General features: G+C 36.6%; 1 long non-coding RNA gene across 1 annotated transcript; it reads left to right on the top strand.

Moving 5' to 3' along the window:
- Window positions 1–5,714: 5,714 nt before the first annotated feature.
- Window positions 5,715–14,403, top strand: LOC135153303 (uncharacterized). The gene is made up of 3 exons (XR_010292755.1): window positions 5,715–5,870; window positions 11,415–11,624; window positions 13,395–14,403. It is a non-coding gene; the product is annotated as an uncharacterized LOC135153303 (long non-coding RNA).
- The last annotated feature ends 5,303 nt before the right edge of the window (window positions 14,404–19,706 follow it).

Here is a 19,706-nt window from a genome sequence, read left to right on the forward strand (position 1 = left end):
TATTTTCAATTGGTCTAATGCCAACTCGTCTGCTTTCATTTGGTCTACCATCAGTTAGTTCACTATCCACATGGTCTAACTGCCATTTTGGCTAATATCCAAGTTGGTCCAATTGCCATTTATTCCATATGCCATTTGGTCTTATTGAACTAAGTGTTAATTGGGCAAAATTAAGGAAAATAAAATTGATATTAGACCAACTAGCTATGAGACGAAATGGTCATAGACGAACTGGTGATTATAGACGAAGTGATGACTGGACCAAATGGTTATTGGACCATATAGTTGTAAGGCGAAAAGTTAATGGACAGAATTGCATTAGACTAAATGAATGTAGATCGACCCTGCCGTGGAGGATTAGCAGCAGACGAATTGGTTTCAACTGGCATACCGCCAAGGCAAGCAAAACAAATTCACGACGAAATTGGCGACGAAATTCACGACGTCGTGAATAATTCGCGACGAAATTGGCGACGAAATTCACGATGTCGTGAATTTCGTCGCCAATTTCGTCGTGAATATTCAAATTGACGACGAAATTCACGACGAAATAGGCGACGTCGTGAATTTCGTCGTGAATATTCGCGATTTGGTCTATTTGCGATGTCCCTTCAGGGCCACCATAGCAAACAGTTGTATCTCACATGAGACATAAAACCATCAAGGTCTGCTGTGATAATAAAGGAGTAGAATCGATTGTAAATAAAGGAAGTTTTATTGCAGAATTGCATAGGTTGAGTTTGCACATCTTTGAGTTGTGTAAAGAAAATCATATTGGTCTTCATGCTTATCCGGTTCCCAGAGAGGAGAACCGTTGTGCAGATACACTACTGTATTAAGTCGCATCTTTGATTTAGATGATTGGTGAAATTTTCGGGTTTTGGGACAAACGTAGGGCCCACACTGTCGAGAGAACTTCGGACGATTTTGATTTAAAAATTAAGAAGTTTAATTCTAAATATTGGTGTCCCCTAACAGCTCATGTTGATTCCTTCTCATGTGATTGGTCGGGTGAGACTTAGTGGTTATTCCACCTATCGAAAGTACTGATCAACATGTCAAGGTTTCTTCTGCTAGGTGGTTTGGTTGTTCCCTTTTGGCCCTCAGCACCCTTCTAGCCATATTCATTTCTCTTAACACACTGATTTTCGTTCCTTGGTTTCTGAATACTTCAAAATGGATAATCCATTTTTGGGACAAAGAAATTCTGAAGCCCAGTATTATGTCTACGCCTTCATGGCATAAGAGTTTCTTTTTTTGGGACACACTATGTTGGTATGTAATAATTATCCAATTGATGGAGGTTAAGTCAAAATACTACTGTTGGAATGCAACATATTGTCATTATTAGTTATATTTTACTAAAGGCGAAGCCCATATGAGGAAATTAGTGATAATTTGAAATATTCAAAGTCTTGAATATAAAGAATTCTTGAAAATAAATTGTCCTTAAGGAAGTTTCATTTTTGTTGTTGTTTTCAAGGCAAAAATAAATATTGTCTCAAATGAAATGAATACCAAAGCTTACAGTCGTGTTTATGCCTTCAGGACGATTTGAAGGAATTGCGATATGAAATTGTAATCCAATGAATACCCTACTAAAATTTCAGTTAATATATAAACCACCTGGTTTGAGTATAGCTGCATAGCTATAGAGCATCATAGAAGTTATGAAATTTGGAGAAGTTGATAAAAGGATTGAAATTGAAAATTTATCCCAATTTGAATATACATATCTTGTTCTTACAAAAATCCAGAAATTCAATACAGGACAGGTATGATATAACTTGAACAAGGTTATGACAACTTCGAGAGCTGATAACACCGAGTAAATACAACAAAGCTTTGATAGCCTGGAATGATTGGTGTAGCTAAATAAGGTACATTCTGACTTAACTCAGCAAAACTCAGGCTACCGGGCTATCTTATTGAATTGCATAAAGAGAAGCTCCGTATCTAGGATAGAGTCGGCTTTTTACGCCATTAAGTGGCACTTTGACTGTAATCCAAGTAATGTTAGCCCATGTGATCGCAAGTTCAGACTTACTGCATTTACAATGTTTAAAGAAATTACTAAACAAACCGATGGTTTGATTGATTGATTGATTCATTTATTTCCACCCTTCATAAAAAGAACGATACAGTGTAAAGATGATTATTACAGAATACAGTACAATATATTCCAATGCATAAAGAAAACATACACTACACAAAACAAACCAGAATCTGAACAATACTTAAATAAGACAAGAAGAGAACAGTATATGTAAATGTGGGGGATCATTTAAAAAGTTAAAAACTTAATTTTGTCAATAAAAGTTTGAGTTTTGCAGAGAAAGACTAAGAAAAAAAAATGTAGTTGAGGTAACTTAGTCTAGGAAATTAAAGTTTTTGTAGAAGAAACGTTTTAAGTTTACATTTAAATACATTAAGGGATAATGAAATTTTTACATCTTCAGTGAGACTGTTCCAGAATACAGGACCATTATGAATGATTGACTTTCGGGATAAGGATAATTTACCACATAAAACACGGTAATCAGATTTTCTTCTAGTATCATAATTTTGAATATCAGAATTTTTACAAAATAAAGAATCAAAATTTATTGGAAGTAATTTCTTGTAGTATAAATACATAAAGATACCAAGATTGTAACTATATAATTCATACACAGGCAATATTTTAAACTTAAGAAAGAGTGGAGCAGTGTGAGCTCTGAAACCAGAATAAGATATCATTCTGATTACTCTTTTTTGTAAAACTAAAGTTCTATCTAATAAATATTTATTTGAAGACCCCCAAACAATAATTCCATAATTGAGATATGATAATATTAAAGTGTTATAAAGCATGAAGAGAATATTTTGTGGGACAAATTCACGTAATCTATTTAAAACACCTATATTTCTAGAAATGAGGGAGTTTATCTTGTTAACATGACTTTTCCATTTTAAATTATCATCAATGTAAATTCCAAGAAATTTTACACTCTCCACCCTTTCTACTTCAATATCATTAATATATAATTTAACAGATTTTTTATCTACATTGTTTCTACTGATGATCATTAAAAAAAAATTCTGAATATTTAAAGCTAAATTATTAACAGAGAACCATTCCTGTACTTTATTAAGTTCAATATTCATATTTTGTTGTAAATAACCTATGTCACTGTGGCTAAAAAATATATTTGTGTCGTCAGCAAAAAGAACAAATTTTAATAAATTAGAACAGAGATGAAGATCATTAACATATATAAGGAAAATGAGAGGACCGAGGATTGAATCCTGCGGTACGCCTATTGATACTTTTTTGAACTCAGAATGACATGAATTATAAAGAACACATTGCTTTCTATTACTTAAATATTTGTGTATTAATTTAAGGGCAATACCTCGTATTCCATAAAAAGATAATTTACTAAGTAAAATGTCATGGTTAATACAGTAAAAAAAATCAATCAATATCCCATCACGCGGAGCTCTCCGTGATATTTATTTTCACGTATTTTGTTCTTCTTTTCTTGTGAATCTAAACATAAGATTCATTTTCTCGCAGACGGGTTGCCTCCGCTTCCCCTCCCCGCAGCTCCGCGCTCTCCTGTGTGTCGCGGGCGTTGAGCCGTCGCTCCCTTCTTTTCTTGTATTTCCTTATAAATTCTTTTTAATTCATTGACTTCTCGCTTACGTCTTGAATTTCTTTGAATTTATTTCTCTTTCCACAGATAGGTTCTGTTGGACTGTCAGGAGCGTTAAGAATGAAGTTATAAGTTAAGACATTTGGCAAGCAGTTGTTGAGAAGTATGGGTCTTCAACCAGTCTATTAGATATTCGATTATGTGATATGAGTTTTATTTCCTACGCAGACTTTCTACGATTTGATGAAATGATACATAATCGTAAATGTGACTTAGACTTGTATTTGTCTCAAGTGAACGTTTTCATCATGAAAAGTACAACCGATATTTACAGGCAAGGAGCTTGGGTTCTTAGGTGCTACAAATTACCCTACCTGCCCAGTATTTGCATTGAGGAAATATTATTTTGGTTGCAGAGGCGCTTAAAGGGGAACCCAGCCTTGGCCATAAAATGTTGTGTTGGGAAGGAGAAAAATAAATTAAACAAAATGGTGAAAGTTTGAAAGAAATCAGACAAGCAATAAGAAAGTTATTGCTGTTTTAAAATTGAGATCTCTAAAGGGCCGTCTGCACCATCCTGAGTTTTCAAATTAGCGCGCTATTTCTGATCCGGCAAATTATCCCGATCTGAAAAATCTCGAGATAGTTGGCGGTGCAGACGCAATTATCGCGCTAGTTCGTAGGATTAATCTCGAGATTGCAATCCCAAGTCAACTCGGGTTTATTTGCAAAATAGCGCGCTATTTTACGAATTATCCCGCTAATTCGTCGGTGCAGACGCACTCGAGATTGGACTCGGGGTAATTTATTCATGACGTCAGTCCATAATGCAATTCGCGTTCCACTTCCGCCTTGGTCAAAACATAAACACGTGCGAAAGTCAACTTTATACATGCGAATAGCGTTCATAAGCAACGATGGTGTCCCACCAGTGAATGGATTTTGGGAGAGACCAGACCGAAGGGGGAGGCGCTCATCGACGATGGTCATATTCAATAACAACACTGACAGCAGTGTTGTCTTATTCCTTCGCAAAATGTGAGCAAATAGCATTTCTTTCCTCCTTCTCTCCCTCTCTCTCTCTGTCGTTGCCTCCTACTCCGCCATCATATTTAACGAAGAATACATCACTTCTTCACTCGCTGAGCTGAGAGGATTGTTGCATAACACCGGTTAATTGAATTCGGCGAAAGTGCTAGTGAAAGGAAACATTGCTTGCATATCGCGGGAAGTTATTTAAAAGCGCGGGCCGTTGAAACTCCAAGATCCGAAAGTGCGCATGCTCGTAATATCGGGCTTGTTGCCTCGCTCGAGCAGGAATCGCTCTTCTTGCGATGGTGCAGACTATGGGGCGCCAAGTGTCCGCCAGTGAATTCCGTCCAAGTCACGGCATTCCGTACACAAAATGTGTTTTTATTCAGACGAAAATCATTTCGTCATGACGCTTTTTTATTTCGTACACAAAATTTATTTTTTGTCACACAAAATCAATTTCGTCTCGACGAAATGCACGAAATCAATTTCGTCTAGACGAAATGTAATTGCGTCCACAAAGTTTATTTGGCGTGCCATACGAAATGAATTTTTATCAAACGAAATGGCGCACCAAATGTCCGATGGTAAATTCCGTCCAATTCACGCCATTCCGTCCACAAAATGTGTTTTTGTTCATATGAAAATCATTTCGTCATGACGCAGTTTTATTTCGTATACGAAATTATTTTTTGTCACACAAAATCAATTTTCGTCGAGACTAAATTTTATTGCGTCCACAAAATTTATTTCGTTGCGATGCGAAAATCTATTCCGTCGACGAAATCATTTTGTGTCAAAACCACAAAAAAATTTTGTTGACGAAATGATTTTGTGTCAAAACACAAAAAAATTTCGTCGACGAAATGATTTTGTGTCAAAACACAAAAAAATTTCGTCGACGAAATGATTTTGTGTCAAAAGACAAAAAAAATTCGTCGACGAAATGATTTTGTGTTTTGAGTCTTTTTGACATAAAATCATTTCGTCTCCTCTGTCTCGAAGATTTCTAACTCTGTCTCGAAGGTCGCTGATTGGCTGCACCTTGCTCAAGCTGTTTTCGCTCCGGGACGATCACACTTTTTCACAGCTCAGATTGGCATGTTGGTGAACTTATTAGCTTAGATTTCACGTTATTCATGCCTACATGAGCTGCATACAACTGCTCTAATCGGTAGGATGTGGACGGACATTGCATTCGTAAGTTCAGCTATGTTTTCGACTTCAAAATTACGTTGAAAAAAAATGGGAATTCGTTAGTCGTTACCAAACTTGCATTTGCAAAAAGCTGTGTAACAATACTAGTCCCGTGTATTTAAGTTTATGTACTGTAGTCAGCAGACCATTGGGGGGGGGGGGTCTTTTCTGCACACCTAAAAAGTAAAATGGTTATGAATTATACAGGTTGAAGATATTTAGGCCTTGATCTTAATAAATTATGTAAAATTCATTCCGAGCAAAATGCTGAAAATTTCATTGAAATTGGATGACAACAAAAGTTATTGATGCCTCATTGCCTGGCCGTACATGCCGTATGAAACTCTAACTAAGTCTAACTTAACGTTAGGCTACTCCACTCAGTGACTCACGCGTATTGCGAGGTTAGTATTAGTAAACTAACCTCGCACCATTAACCACGTTTGGCAATGGATTTCTAACTAGTGGGTCACGCGTGCTGTGATCCCACTTCTGGTGTCCACAACACACAACTTCTATTGCTTGATTTTTCTGTGCGCGGCGGCATGTAATGAACCCTTGAGTGACTAGGCCTAAAAAACTCAGGCAATGGTTCGTATAGCCAGCCATTAAACACTCCACTATATAGCCTATAGCCATAGGTGAAGCGGAGGTTAGCAGTAGTGAAGTGTAGTGGAGCTTACACGAACCATCGCCTGCTGTACTAGTATAGTTGTGGTAGCCTTACTAGCCCTGGCCCCACTCATCACTAGTTCGAGGTTAGTGGCTACATATAGTTGCTACAGTACGTGTATAGATCTATAGTACTAACCTCGTACACCGAACTGCATTTGGCCCTGGATTTCTGTGAAGTTGGCAAACATCGCTTCATTACAATACAGAATTAATATTTGCCGAAACTCCTCACTACTCACCGGGGCGCTTTGCGGTGAGTAGCCATAATACAAAAAGTCAATAGTATATTTTAATTAAATCAAAATCATATTTAAAAAAAAGCAAAGTTGATTACTTTGGAGTTTGGACTAGAAAGTGACTTCGCGTGTCTCTTCTTTTTACGCAAATAAAAGGAAGCCTGATGGTGGCGCTAATAAATTTCACAGCCTTGATTCAGGCTCGCTTCAAATGCAGCTCCTCGGTAATTATGCCCCCGCAGACAAAGTCCGGAGGGGGCATTAAGCGTTGCCCCTGTCCGTTGATTCGCCCGCCCCCCCCCCCACTTTGTTTCCGCGCAATAAATAGAAATATATTTCGATTTATATATATTGATTTAAAAAAAATTTGGTGTGTAGGTACATGACACCATAGTACAGGCTAACTTTGAATTCGGAGTCTGCAGGTCCAAGGTCACAGCTCATGAAATATCCGAGTTGGTTTCCGCATGATGACTTATGAAATATTCAACAGATTTATAATAATTAGGGTGTGTAGGTAGATGACACCATGTACAGGCTAAGTTCGGAGTCGGCAGGTCAAAGGTCACGGCTCATTAAATATGCAATTTAGTTTCCGCATGATTAGTTATGAAATATTCTAAATATTTAAACGAATTTGAGTGTGTAGGTAGACGACACCAAAATACAGGTCAAGTTCGAATTCGTAGTCGGCAGGTCAAAGGTCACGGCTCATTAAATATGCAATTTAGTTTCCGCATGATTACTTTAAAAATATTCTACATATTTAAACAAATTTGAGTGTGTAGGTAGATGATACCAATACAGGCTAAGTTCGAATTCGGAGTATGCAGGTCAAAGATCACAGCTCCTTAAAGATATCTTATGAAATATTCAACAGATTTTAAAAAAATTTGGGTGTGTAGGTAGATGATGATGAAGATGATGCACAGCATTTTTACAGCGGCGTAACAGGGTTCGGTGGCCAGGGGGGGGGGGGGCAAGAGCCAAAAATTTCCCGGTCATATCATGGTATGAATAGGCGTAATGGTGTAGTAAGGCGACTATTTTGAGAAGGCCAGAACTTTTCTTTAAAAAAAAGTTGCGAGCGAGCGAAGCGAGCGAGCAATTTTTTTAATACCTTTTTAATACAAAAATCCAATTTTGTGATAGATTTTGACATGATATCCAGATAATAAATTTATTTAATTCTTCTCTCTTTAGATTCCTTTTTTGTCACGGTGGTCTGTACGCCACTGTGAAGAGGATTCTTTGCGGCAGTAGCGTGAAGAGTAAAAAACAAAACAAAAAAACAACGAGGAGCGCAGTATAGAACATGTGCCAAAAGGCTGCTTTATATATATAAGTCCTGAGCGAGCGAAGCGAGCGAGAAAAAAAATCAACTTTTCATGAGAATCTAACTTTGAGCTATTTTTTAACATATTCAGTAATTAAAATCATATCCTACAATACTTTTCCAACAAAAAAGGAGGTAATTCCTCCTTTTTTTGTTCTCGGCTGTAGAACTTTTTGGGGCCATGGCCCAACCCTTCCATACGCAGTGCTGTGCGTTTGGGGTCCAGGGCAGAGCCCCAGGAACTTCTTGATATCAAAGCCATTTAAACCTTGCAGATTTCCCCAATTTTAATCAAATCGCGGGCATAATTTGGCTTTTACACAACACATTTATTCAACCCAGTTGCGTAATGAACCAAATATTTTGAGAGGGCAAAACATAGAAATGTGGGAAAAATTTGTAAAAAGTCGCCAGTGTGCAAAGCCAGCTGGAAAAAAATGCCTATTGAAATTAAAATCTAATTATGTGATAGATTTTTCCATTATATTCAGCAAATAACACATTTCCTTGTTTTTATTCATTTCATTATACGTCATGTACGTTGTCTCCTATAAAATTTCTTTTATATCCTCTTGGGTGTGGAACCACGACCCCCCCCCCCCCCCCCCCCCCGCCTGTATGGCAGTGATTGAACGTGATTGAACGGGGGCGTTATAGAGCCATTTGAAGATTATAAATGAAGAGCCCCTACTTTGTGGGGTCTGGGGCAAAGCCCCGGTAGCTTATTTGCATAAAATTTAGAAAACTTATAGCACAATGTTGTATGCAGTCCATCTTTCCTCCCGCTCTTTAATTTCAATCATCAGCAGCCCGGTCGTGTTATTTTTTTTCTTGTTCCTTTTCTTTGTTTTCTAATTTAGCTCTTGACTAATTACATTCTACCTTCGTTTCCCGCTATTGTTTGCCATTTTGTCATCTTTTAATTTATTTCCCACCGTGCTATTGCATTACATAGGCCCTTTTCTCAATGATTTGTTCTTTTTCAAATGTTAATTCTATCGTACATTTTCCCGCTTTCCTCCCTTTTCTACTAAAAACAGTTTTTTCTTCGTTGTCTTTTTCCTTTTCTCTTTCCATTTCCCTTTCCTCCTTTCCTTTTCCCCTTTCCTTCCCCTTTCCCTTTCTTTCTCCCTCCTTTTTTTCTTTTTCCCGTTGTTTTTTAATTTTCCTGGTGAAATCCGCCAGGGGGGGGGGGCAACTTGCCCCCCCTGCCCCCCCCCCCCGCCTGTTACGCCACTGCATTTTTATAGCACCATATATCTGTCAAAGACATTCAAAGGCATATTGGAGGAGCCAGCCAATCTTGGTCGCCTACAAGGGCGCGCACACAGAACTGTGACCCGCAGGTCTCTCCTCCCGATAACTGGTTGGGGGAATGCAGGTGGACCACTACACAGGGTCATTAAATATGCGAGTTGGTATCCTCATAATAACTTATAAAATTTCAACAGATTTTTTAAAAATTGGGTGTTTAGATAGATGACACCATAATACATGCAAATGAGCCTCGAAATTGGAAAATTATAATATTACATAATAATTCATAGAAAATGAATTATATTGCACACAATTGGGATAAATCATTCAATAGTAATTGTAATGCACAGAATTATAACAAGTGTTGGTAAAACATCACAAAACCATTCATTTTAAAGTAGTAAAATAATTGAATTGACAAAGATTCTACCACTTCAGGCCATCCATAATTGGACTCGTACTCGTCGCTTTCAGACCCTTATCAAGATTTTGATCAATTCTCTCTCTAATATATGCATAGAATTTATAAAATCGTGTGTTTCGGTATCTAAAGAGTTTATTCATGATATGATAATATTTTGATGGTGTTTGGAATCCTAAAAACCTGTATAATTATCATCATTTTAGGAAGAAAGCATGTATGGTTTACTTAAACTATTCAAATTTTATATCTGGGGATACCCATCTCAATGTCCACATACATGTGATTTTTTTTTGTCATGAAATGAATTACTGATAATTTCATTTCCTCAGCAATTTAATGCCCATGTCTGCATGTTTGAGTATGTTTTATGCATATTTCGCCTCTGCTATTATTTTGATAGGATGTATTTCCAAATTCATCACAATAATTTTAAGTTTTATCATAATTTTACTTTTTGAAAATTATGCTATTTTTGTTCCACCAATAGTATCAATATGACGATATAAATGGATTCTACTTAATACTTTTGGGTAAGATTGGAACTAACTCTGTGTTTAATAGATAAAGATATATGACTAACTTGTCCAGGTAATGAGAAATGGGCCCCTGCTGAGTAGGCCTAGAGTTTTTATGCCCCCGCAGACGAAGCCCGGAAGGGGCAGTAAGCGTTGCCCCTGTCCGTCCCCCCCACTTGGTTTCTGCGCAATAACTCGAAAAATATTTAATGGATTTTAAAAAATTTTGGTGTGTAGGTAGATGACCACAAAATACAGGCTAAGTTCGAATTCGGTGTACGCAGGTCAAAGGTCACATCTCATTATATATGCAAGTCGGTTCAAAGGTCTAAATTTGTTAATTAATTATATATATGCATATTGGTTTCTGCTTGATATTTAGTTCAATCATATTGAATGGATTTCTGATCGCGTTAAAGGGGAATCCAGCCTTGGCCATTAAATGTTGTGTTGGGAAGGAGAAAAATAAATTAAACAGAATGGTGAAAGTTTGAAAGAAATCGGACAAGCAATAAGAAAGTTATAGCTGCTTTAAAATTGAGATCACTAATACTATGTAGATTTCAAATTGGCAACTGGATAAGTAAATTATGACAAGGGGCAAGGACAACTTTCCCATAGGCCATGTACTTTATTATCAGGGATTAGTGGTTTTCTCCCAAGTACCCATTCCCCTGGGGCAGTAATCTAAATATAACCCAGGTAGTATATTGTTTTATGTCCTCATGAAAGAAAAATATTAATTTGAAATAAAACTTTTGGGAAAAAATCACATTTTCGCCATAATATGAATTGGAGTACATGGAAGAGTAGTCCTTGCCTTACATCACTATGTCATCCCATATGCAGCCAATTTGAAGTCTCCATGGGTACAGTGATTACCAATATTTACAACTTTTAAAAATTCATAACTTTCTTGCTGTTTGTCCAATATTGTTCAAACTTTCACCTATCAACTTGTCTGATTTTTCTTTTCCTTATAAAAACAATTTTTTATTTGGGTTGGATTCCCCTTTAAGCGGGGGCATCTGTGTCCTTTGGACACGTCAAATTTTCTTAATTATGTGTAATTGATTTTATGACATGTGTTTACATTTGCTGCAGATTCCCATTCAGCCGTTGGACTGAACCTGTACTGTCTGTAACACAGTATGGATGGTCAATATGAAGCGAGCTTCATTGAATTCCTCCAAGAGCTCTGTACTCCGTTCTGATCATTTTGAAGATGGTTGCTTTGACAGGACTGGGCAAGTGACTCGTCTTAGACAGGATGCTGTCCCAACCATGTTTGATTTCCTGCCTCGTCTTCAGAAGGTACAGTAGATCTATATCATACATGTGTTCTAAAGAAATATTTTCTCTGTATTATCTACCTTTGGTTTGATAGAACATTGCTTTAAATATTCCATTTTCAGTAGCCAAATAGAGATGAAAATTATCCTATTTGGGAGGGTAACCATGGACCTGGGCCTATACTGTGTATTTACAGTAAACTCTTACTAAATGAACAAATATATTAAAAATTTGGTTTACCCTACATAATAATCCTGGGCTACTTTGAGATTGCATAGCCCGGGGGGGGGGGGGGGCCTTTTTGGTCCCCCTCTTCAGATCTCCATGCACTGTCGATCGCAACGAAAACCGATGCACACGTCACCATCAATGTAATCTGCAAGCATGGAGCTCGACATTTTTTTGACCGCGTCACTCGTTGACTTTTTACTTTCAAGTCTTGCGCAACTTTTGAGACCAAAATTGTGACCCCCAGGTACAGGGTTCCGAAATTACGCAACATTTCGTAACTGCATGCAGAACCAAAATTGCTCAAAAACGTGTATTTGTGTACAAATCCAATGCAAGTAGTGTTTTTAGCCAAAATTTATAAAATTTATAAAATGTATCATATTTTTCCTTTTACTGCTCAAAATCAATTAATTTTATCTTGTTTATGGTAAAAAAAAAACGTCTCCGACAATTTCCATTAAAAAAACAATAAAAAACAAAAAGTCGAAAAACACAGAAATACATAAGAAATTTAGAAAACAATAAAATACATAAAAAATGAATGTGATGTTGACAACTTTTTAAAAAATTAATTTAATCAGATGCCTATAAAGAGTAAGTGAAACAAAAATGAGCATTTTAGGGGCATTATTTTGTTAATTAGAGCAAACTTATGATTTTACGCATTAATTAACATAATGAGCAATGAGATTTTTCGCAGATTTTGATATTATGGTATTGTAGATAATGCCATGGGTAACGCGCGTGCCAATTTTCGTCGCGATTGCGAGATCAACGGCCGAGATCATAAGGGGGGCTGAATCAGCCCCCCCCCCCCGTCTTAATTCTTAGGCGTCGAAATAGCCCAGTCTATTTAGGGTTAAAGATAAATCCCTAAATAATTCCCCAAATTCTATGATTTCTAAACAAATGTGCTCCTGAAGAAATGGTAAATCAAATTTCTACTTTTATGTATTTTATTGGTTCTATAATTCCATACGTATTTCTTTGTTTTGGGGCCTTATGTATTTTATAGTTTTTTTTCAATGGGATCACTTCGTGGCACTATTCCAATTATAAAAAGCAAGATTTGATTATTTCCAACCAATTAGTGCAAGAATAATGATGCATTTGTCAATTATGACTGAAAATAGAATTTCCATTGGATTAAATATGTATACAAAATAATATTTTTGAACAATTTTCGGTCCAACATGAACTCATAAAATGTTGCGTAACTGCGTATCTGGGCGTCTCGAATTTTGTCTAAAAGCTCTGCGAGAATTGAACGAAAAAAAAATTGTGGTACGTCGTTTCTCATTGTGGACTTATCGTGAAAAATGTGGATGGGGGGGCTTATTAAGCCCCCCCCCCCCCCCCGGGGGGAGGCTAGATAGGGTTAATATATCATCATGAATATTAAAAAAAAAAATTTATTTTGTTGCAAGTCACTGGAAAAGGTTTGATTCCTAAATAAATATTATTCTTCATGTATTATCGAATATTTAATTGAAAAATTTAAAGCTATCTTTTCATTCTTCTATCTGTTTTTGTTCAATATTTCTTATATATCTCGTACAGAATTCACCCAAGCCAAGGAATTCCCCGAAAGAAAGACGTTTTGATTCAGCAAACAACCTCCCAGATACTGCAAAGTCTTCAGCACCTTCATTTCTCGAGGACCACTCCTACTCAATATCAGAAAGTCCAAGAGGGGTAAAGTGGAAGATAACAGCAATAATGGACTGTATTAAGAACTTGGAGAAGAGGCTGAAAACCACACACGAGAAGTCCTGCCGTGTACATTACTTGCTCTTAAGTTTGGACAAACATTACTTGCAAAACTTTACAACAAATAATTACCCCAATGTGCATTCTGATTATTTAAAATAGCTCAATGAAATAGTTTATCAGTGGGCATGTAACAAAAGTGAATTCATTAAATTTGAACGTGTTGCAAAAATGATGTCTTACAGTATATTCATTCTGACTTAGAATGTCAGAAGAGAAAAAAGTTTGTGAAAAGTAGGAATGACAGCAAGATGACAGAAGAATAGAACAGGATAGAGCAAGGGGGACAGATAAAGGACAAGTCCACCCCAAAAATTGTTGATATGAATAAAAAGAGAAAAATCCAACAAGCATAACACTGAAAATTTGATAAAAAATCGGATGTAAAATAAGAAAGTTATGACATTTAAAAATTTTGCTAAATTTTACAAAAGAGTTATATGCACATTCTGTACACAGTCAGTATGCAAATGAGGAGACTGATGACGTCATCCACTCACTATTTCATTTGATATATAGAATAAGGTATATTCTAATTTTCTCCTTGTCATGTTAAACAAAATTTTATTCCTCCCTGATCATGTGGAATTAGCATTATTCAATACTTTTTTGGTTCAGTAAAGTTTGTCCTTATGGTAAAATCTGTAAAAAATGAAATATTGTATAATTCAAACAATAAAAAACAAAATAAACAGTGAGTGAGGGACATTATCGACTGTCTCATTTGCATGTCACTGAGTTGTGAATATTTTTGTTTTGTGAAAAATAAGTGAAAATTTAAAATGCCATAACTTTCTTAGTTTACATCCCATTTTGATGAAATTTTCAGCGTTATGCTAGTTTGATTTTTCTCAATTTAACTGAACCAACAATTTTCTTGGGTAGAGTTGACCTTTACTAATGAGCTGTTGGATAGAGACAAAAAGATGAATTGAGATTGAGGGTGATAGAGAAAGAGAGACAGGTGTGGGGGAGCCTTTGATGAATGCCTGAGAAAGCGAACATTACCATAATTTTTTTTTGAGGATTTGGACAGTAATGAATAGTACATGTTTTTTCTGTTGGTATTTCTCAAAATATGTGTATGTTGTATGTAATGAAATGGGTATAATCCTTTTGTAAGATACACTCATTCAGAAAATATTAACTAAACAAAAAAAAGCCAAATTATATTTTACTTATTTTCAACTGTTCAGACACTCTCATATCAAAAGTACCCCCCCCCCCTCATTTCAAGGTATTGGAGAGAGAGAGAGGTTGGATGAGAAATGGATTGGCTGTCTGCAGAAAAAAATGCAGGGGGAGCAAAACATTTTTAGGATATGTTCAAGGGAGCGAAGCGACCGAGCAGAAAAATTATTCTGGGGATATATGTGAGAGAGCAAAGTGACGAGAAGAACAAATGCAGGGGCCAAAATATTTCGAGAATATGTGAGAGGGAGCAAAGTGACCAAGCAGAAGTAAAAGGAAAGAGGGACAAAAATTGTGGTATGTCTGAGGGAGCAAAGTATCCGATAAAAAAAAACAGAAAGCAGGTCAATCAAAATATTTTTCGAATTTGTGCTGGTGCGCGACACGTTCACTCCCGAGCGATAGGGACTTGTTTAAAAATGGCATAGGAAATATGCGTTTTCTATAATCATGGTAAACTGATAATATGGTAGAATTTAGGTTTTGTAAGAGTTAAATTCTGAATGAACTGTATTGGCTGGTTAGACATGCGCAGAGGATTATTTGTCTTTATCCATTTTTATTTTCACATTTTTCTTTTGTTTGATTTTATTTTCCAGGGGGTAAGGCCCCCCCCCCCCCTCCCCCCGTTCCTGTGGATACCAATGGGGCGGGGGCTTGGAATAGTGCAAGTTAGAGAGGGTGAATCTGAACTTTATAGATATCAAAAGAGAAAGAAAGAATCAGTCAGACTGCAGGTCCCAAGAAAGTGGCTTCTTTCATCCAAGTGATATTCATGACTTGAGATGTTTTGCATATTTAATGAGCTTGATGCGGACCAAAACACCTCTTTTCATTCGGTCATTGCTGCTCTAATTGTGCATTGAATTTCATGAATCTGGTACCATTGTAAAGACGAAGAATCATTCTTTCAGGTCATGTGTTTGGATTTATTCAAAGATTTTGTAATATAGGTTAAAATTTTGATCTAAAATATGCTGCAAAATAAATATTTTCACCTGACGAAAGCTGCTATTTTCACACTTTATTTTTGTTTGAGCCCAAATGATTTTTATATCATGATAAAGCTAAATATGTATGCTTTGAAATGATATAGGTCTCAAAATAAGAATTGGTTTAATCGGGTCAAGATCACACTTTTCATTTGCCAAGTACATAAAGCAGTTTGAAAACAAGAATACTGCACTCTGATTGGTCAAAGAGACCACACAATGGCAAATTCCAACGGTCCCAGTGCCTGGTTTCGTGGGAAGGTCACACTTCCCATGTGGTAATCTCCTCAAATACCCCGCGCCTGTAGTTCTGTGAACCTTATCCAGCCAATCAGAACTCTGGATTTCATGCAAGTACAAAATTTCAGAAATCTCGTCTTGTACCTTGGTGGGAAAAGTGTGATCTTGACCCGATTAAAAGGTGCCGCATATCAAGAGTGGCATTGTGAGAAAGTACAGAAATTCAGCTTTATGGTGATAGAGATATCATTGAGGCTCAAAATAAAAAGTTTTGCACAATTTGCAAAAGAAAACAGGGTAAGAAAATTCAGTTTTGAGGCACATTTTCGGGCCAGAAATTTACTTATTTAACAAAATATTGTATACAAAATAAATGACCAATATGAAAGAGTAACTTTTACTCTATCTGATGGTGCAATAATATTTCATTTAACTTGAGGTTAAAACAGATAAACTCTTAGAGAAAGAAAATCTCACGAATCACGAGATTTTGCAAGGAGGAGGATTCAGCCACGAGATGATTTGGATGAATCTGGCCTTTTTGCTCATTAGCATAGGGACCTGCGGTCTGACTAGAATTGGAAAATGAAAATGAATAAAAACAAAGATAGAGAGGGGGAGAGTGAGAAAGCAGGTGAACTTTCGAGGGGCATTAAAAAGTCTCAGATTAAAAACAACATTTTTGTTTTTGTAATTGTTTGTTTTATTTACCCAGGGTCAGTCAAAATATTTTGGAATATGTGCAAGGGAGCGACACATTCACTCCCGAGCAGTAGGGACTTGTTTTAGGAAACATGCGTTTTCTAAGAATGGTAAACGCATATTTTAAGGTAAATTGCCAATTCGTCTACTGCCATACAGTCCACTCACCACATGGTCTACCTTCATTTTGTCTATAAATGCCATTTCGTCCAATAGCAATTTCGTTTACCACCCATTTAGTCTAATTCTATTAAGGCTAATGCCATCTCCATCAATCAGTTCGTCCAATGTTCATTTAGTCCAAGCCATGTTGGCTAATATCAGTTGGTCCAATATCCAAATTATCTACCGGATAATTGTCATTTCGTCTATCATTTCGTCCACCACCCATTAGGTCCAATAATCAGTTTGTCTAACAACCAAATCGCCCAGTTCGTCCAATTCTCAAATCGTCCAATAGTCATTTAGTCTAATAGCCAATTGGTCCAATAGCCATGTTGTCTAATACAAATATAATGCATCATCCGGGGGGGGGGGGACGAAATGACTTCTTAAATATACCTTGAAATTCCTGAAGATAAAAAAATATATAACTAGGCCTGCTATCAGGAATGGAATGATGCGGTACAGCATGCAGCCTCCTACCCCCCCCCCCCCGCTCTCTCTACCACATCACGCACACAAAAGGGGGAATTGGAGTGGTTAAAAATGATAAAATTGAAATATGGTCCTTTGATTTGGAATTTACCCTCATTTCTTTTTTTTAACAAATGCACACCTAAAAATGATAATCATCACTCATCATATAACAATGATAATAATTGTAATAATAGTAATTAATGATAGTACTAATAAACAAGAAATGTACTATAATAATAACGATAAAAGCCTTGGACGGTAAAAAAAAAATAAAAAAGAGAGAAAAGTGGGAAAGTATGGGGAGAACTTTACATAAAAACATAAAATGTATTACAATGGAGCTTAAAAAAACACTAATAAAAGATTAATCAAACGACAGGTGTAAATTAATAACAAATCACAAGAGCAACAGGAGTCGAGGTAGCAATACACAGGCACCAAACTAGAAGGACTGCTAGTAGTAGACTTTTCCTATTTGATTGTAGACGAAACGAATATTGACCGGGATGGCAATTGGACCCATTGATGATTAGACCAAATGATTGTTAGATGGGTGTCGATCGGTATTCTTGGTTGGGGGGGATGATTGACACAAATATTCTTGTGGATGGGGATCTTTCAATATTACCCCCACTAAAATCAAAAAATTCAATTTGTGTTTCAAGTAAGCCCAGTGGCGTACCATGGGTCATGGCATTGGGGGGCACCAGCAAAAATTTTGAGTCACTTAGTGAGCGCGCGAAGCGCGCTCAGTTGCCAGGTATACTGACCTAATAGACACACTTTAAGGACAGTGCCATATATTAAACAGATATGTATCTCACTGATGAAATAATGCGAGCACGAAGCGCGAGCTTAAAATTTTTGATATTCAGACGTAAAAAGGGACATTATAATAAACTTTTTGTAATCATGATACTTACCTGTCTCGCTAAACAATGCGAGCGCGAAGCGCGAGCTGAAATTTTTGTATACATTGACTCCAAACAGGGAGATTTTAAGGACTATATTTAAGGAATCCACTACATATCTCACCACAGTCATCTAATGCGAGTGCTAAGCGCTTGTTGATTTTGTTAGAATTACACATGAAGCACTTGAAGTCATTGTAATCATGATTATTAACATACGCATCTCAATAATCAAATATTGCGAGCGCGAAGCGCGAGCAAAAAATTTAGGAAATTCAGACCTGAAAAGGGGCATTCTAAAGCTTCTTTGTAGGAATTCACTAAGACAATACGTATTTCATTAACCAAATGATATTGAGATCAGAAAAAGGGACATTTTAAGGACTGATTCTAGGAATTCATGGAGAGCAGACATATCTCACTAATGCGAACATAAGCACGGACAAGAAATGTTTTATATTAAGACCTTAAAATGTGGTAATCACATTAAGTAGTCATGAAAAGAAGCATACTGTTGCACATAAAATAATAATTCGAAGTGCGAGGAAGTATATTGAAAACAGGTTTTAGTGCCACAGGATTGTTTCATAAAGTTATGAAAAATGCGTCTTATGTAATATAACAGAATTATAGTATAATCTAACATCATAATGAACAATAATTTCTTCTTTCCCATTTCATTCCCTTCCTCTCTCCCCCTTTTTCTCCTTTTCCTCGGTTTTTTTGTAAGCCGATTGGATGGGGTCCTTTTATGTCATGTGTTTAAAAAATATCATATACCGGTACATAAACACTTCACTCTTTTTCATCTTGAACCTCCACCCATCTGTTTAAAAGCCCTGGAAAAGAATGTTTTTATTTAATAACAATATACACAAATTGCGAGGGAAACAAACTGATTGATGGCATATACTATAATCATAACTATAATCATCATTATCAAACTTTTCACTTTTTCATCATCATTATTACAATTTTTCTACCCTGAATTATTGGGGGGGATGATAATACAGGCCATCCCCCCCACTTGAAATATTGGGGGGGATATATCCCCCCCATCCCCCCCCCCCCCCCCCCCGTGATCGACACCCATGGGTTTAGACTAAGTGACAGTGGATCAACTGCAGTTGGACAAAATGGAACATAGACAAAATGTAAGTAGACTAAGTGGTCAGTGGCCATTTGCCCTTAGACCAATTGGCTATTGGACTAAATGGTAATAGACATAATGAAAATGGACAAAGTGGCTATTGGACAAATTGGCCAAAAATGCAATTAGACCAAATGAAAGTAGACAAATTGGTTATTAGACGAACTAGCTATTGGACAAAATGGTAATTGGAAGATGTGGAAAAAGAACAACTGATGGTAGATGAAATGACATACCATTTGGTGAGTGGACAAAATGGCAGTAGACGAAATGGCAA

Source organism: Lytechinus pictus, chromosome 2, assembly GCF_037042905.1.
Source record: "Lytechinus pictus isolate F3 Inbred chromosome 2, Lp3.0, whole genome shotgun sequence".
In the NCBI taxonomy this organism is placed as follows: Eukaryota; Metazoa; Echinodermata; class Echinoidea; order Temnopleuroida; family Toxopneustidae; genus Lytechinus; species Lytechinus pictus.